The following is a 3,605-nucleotide window of genomic DNA, read 5'->3' on the forward strand; positions in this document are numbered from 1 at the left end:
TCACCACTTCGCTCCAAGCTGAGAAAGTGAATTTTGACAAAATTCTTACAGGGATACAAGATGATAACACAAAGCTCCAATCTTCAATCAATTCTCGTCTTGATAAACTCCAAGCTAATTTAGCCATTGAAAGCAAGGTCATGGACGAACTGGCTCTTCGAACTACTCAGGTTAAAGCTAAAACTCTAAAGCTCAATCAAGAGAATAAGATTATTGATGAGTTCAACTCTGAAAAGACAGTCATGAAGACATGTGTAGGTGATGTCAGTGTCCTTCTCACAAATTTTCTTGATGCTCATGACTCTGTTCTTACAATCAGTGTTCGTCAATACTTAGCAGAGAAACTCCGTCGAGACCTTGAAATCTTGCATCGACTTGAGGGTGTTTCCGAGGAAGGGGCTCCTCCGAAACAAGGGGGAGAAGTTACTCAAGATCCTTCTACTCAACCTCTAACAACCGAAAGAAATCCAATTTGTCCAAAACAGAAAGTTGCCAATGAACCGCAGGATAATGTAGCTTCGAGTTCCAAAGGAAAGAAAATTATTGGTGAAAATGAAGAAGAAGAAGAAACCGAAGAAGAGTTGTTGAAGCAAAAACACGATGATCGAACTCTTGATGAAAATCTCAAAGTTGAACGGGAAGCCGAAGAGAAGGAAAGAAAAGAGAAAGAAGCCCTTGACACTTTGGAAAAGAGAAAAACTCTCTTTCCGCTGTGGACATTAGAAAAGTTTCTGAAAGAAGCAATTGAGTCTCCAAGCACTGATTGGCTTGAGCCAGTCATTTCTTTTGACTTCGAAAATACCAAAGACTCACAATTTGATATGCCAATCACCCGAAGGGCATTCGTTTTTCATTGCTTTGTGCCGACAGCACCAATTCCCTCTTCTGACGCGAAAACTGATAGGAATTTAATTGATTACTATCTTTCTTTTTCACAACCTCAATACTTGACCTGGAGTGCAAAGAAGATTACACCGGTCAAGGTATTAAAGCCAGTTGCTGTAGGAAGCTTTATCAATGTGAAGTTTTGGGTGACTTAAGGTTCTGAAAACTCAGTTCATGAGATCTTACTTGCTCATCTACCGAACCTCAACCCCCACGATTGTATCCTGCTCACAAACTTCCTGCTAACCGAAGAGGGGAAGTATGATCCCATTCTTGCTCACATAAAGAGAATATTGGTATCTTACATACATGAAGTAGCGAAGCTGGATAAGGATATCGCTTCTGCTTTGAGGAAAAAGCCAATTGTCAAGCCTGTTGGTAAAGCAAGCGACGTGAACAAAATGCCAATGGGCAAAATAGATACAAAATATCACACGGTGATTTTCACTCGTGGAGAAAACCAAAAATGCCTGTTCGCCTTACCCGAAAAACACCTGTTCTCCACTTCTAGTTTTGAGCATATCTTGAGTATCATAAACAGGTTCAAACAAAATGACGATGCTGCTAAAAAGAATCTTAATGACATGCTTTGCTGGTATATTCTTTTCCGTCACACTCTACTGGCTATCATACTGAAGTTGTTCAAGACAGTGAAGAAGACAAAACAAGCACAACAGTACACTTCTCTCGCCTTAATTGACACAAAGGGGAAGATTGTTGGGTATTGAAGATTGTGTCATTGGGCTTTTTGTTTAGTCCTTTTTGTATAAGGCTTGGGCCTGTCCAGCCGTCATTTATTAGGGTTATATGTATATATATAGTGCATGGATCCACCGTATGTTAAGTAGTCGTCGATATCATTATTGTAACCCTACCATACCTCTACAGTAGCAATTCTTCATAGAGCTCTTCTTAGGTTGTGGCTTATTAATCATTCGACATTAGTTTGATTCATATTGTCTTCTTATTTACTTTGTGTTCTTGTGTTACTTGTTAAGAATCTTATCGATCTTAAAGAGTTTTAATCTCATCACATGTGTTTTTGGATATGATGTTTGAGATACTATGACTTGACATTTTGGATGAGATGATTTGATAAGTATGGTTTATTTATGATTTAACAAAAAAAAATTTGGTCATGATTTTTGGGGGTGTTTCATATGCACTCACTTGTTAAAAGTGGATGCCTTGGAATTTGGGCAACGCTTAGCTTTAGCACCTTGACGTTTCCATTAACGTGACCTAGGTATGATTACTACTAAGTCTTAGTCTGATATTGCTCATGACTAATGGCAGCCTAAATTCCTCAAGAATCCCAATGTTTACATTAAAATCTATCAAGATAAGGAATAAGTAGGTAGGATCATATCAAAAGTAGGGACCGTTTGATATTGAAAGTATATTGTTTGGAAATCCCACTTTAAATACCTCATTAAATTAAGCCTAGACGTCACTCCCGTAAGTATGTCAATCAACATTTTGAATTGAAATCACTTATAATCTTTTTTATAGGTTCATAATAATAAATATCAACATACATATAAGTTAGACTTGAAATAAAATAAATGTAACTTAACTTACATAGATTTTACCGAAAACTAGGAAATTGTGCGGGCAAAACTTCTAAATGGAAAGTTCTATTTTTTTTTGAACTCCTAAATAGGCTAGAGCCCTGCCAAATTACCTAAGAAACCCAAAAAATCAAACTCAAGAAGGAGGAATGCTTTAGAGAGAAATAGAATTGAAAGTTTGTGAGAATTGAATGAAAATCAAAAGATATATATAGGGTTGTCGAGCGCATGTCGCGCACAGACAAGAGGCGTGTCACACCCACTTGTTGTGCTGTCCCCCTTAGTCGTTGCCAAGTTTCACTTCCATATCTCGCCATGTCATTGCTTCTAGAAGATTGTTACATGTCCTCTTTTTTTTGCACCACATGTCTCATTGTTGTGGTGCCACGTCACCTTGTCTCGTAGGAGAGTCCGACCGTCGACCATGCCACATGGGGCACTCCGGTGCTGCCACGTCACCAACATAGATATTTTCATGCAAATCTTCAGATGACCATAACTTTCACATACATCCTCCATTTCCGACGTTCTTTATATGCCCGAAATCCACTCGACGAGTTCTACAACTTTAATTAAGGCTAAAACTACTAAGTCTTACTCTAACTAAAATTCATATTTAGACCGGTTTAGATTGTTAAAGTCCTAGTGAAATTGATATCTTCTTCACTCGAACTTTGTTCTTGACTTTCTTTATATCAATGGGCTCATATACATGCGACTTTAACTCTCGTTTAGATTATTTCAGCTAACAATCAACCAATTTGAATTTCCATTTTTGTGTTCGCACTACTGCACAAAAACTTTGAAAAATCATAACTTCGTCATATGAAATTATATTTTGGCGTTTTCTATATATACACTCTCATTTTAATGAATACTATGACTTTCTTTTAGATTACTTAAAAAAAATATGCAATCTATTTAAAATTCATTTTTTACGATACACATGGTTTTTTTAATCGCAAAACATTGAAGAAGCATCACTTATAAAATTCATAGTTCTTTATATATACGGAATCAATGTCACATATACTATAACTATGGTTAAGATTATTTATCCAGAATAATCTTCAATAAAAATATCGTTTTTACGCTTTTTATATCTTAATTGATTAGCTCGAATCTACATACATTACAATATCTTCATCA

The sequence above is a fragment of the Lactuca serriola genome, chromosome 3 (genome assembly GCF_051521515.1).
Source record: "Lactuca serriola cultivar US96UC23 chromosome 3, Lser_US96UC23_V15, whole genome shotgun sequence".
NCBI lineage: Eukaryota > Viridiplantae > Streptophyta > Magnoliopsida > Asterales > Asteraceae > Lactuca > Lactuca serriola.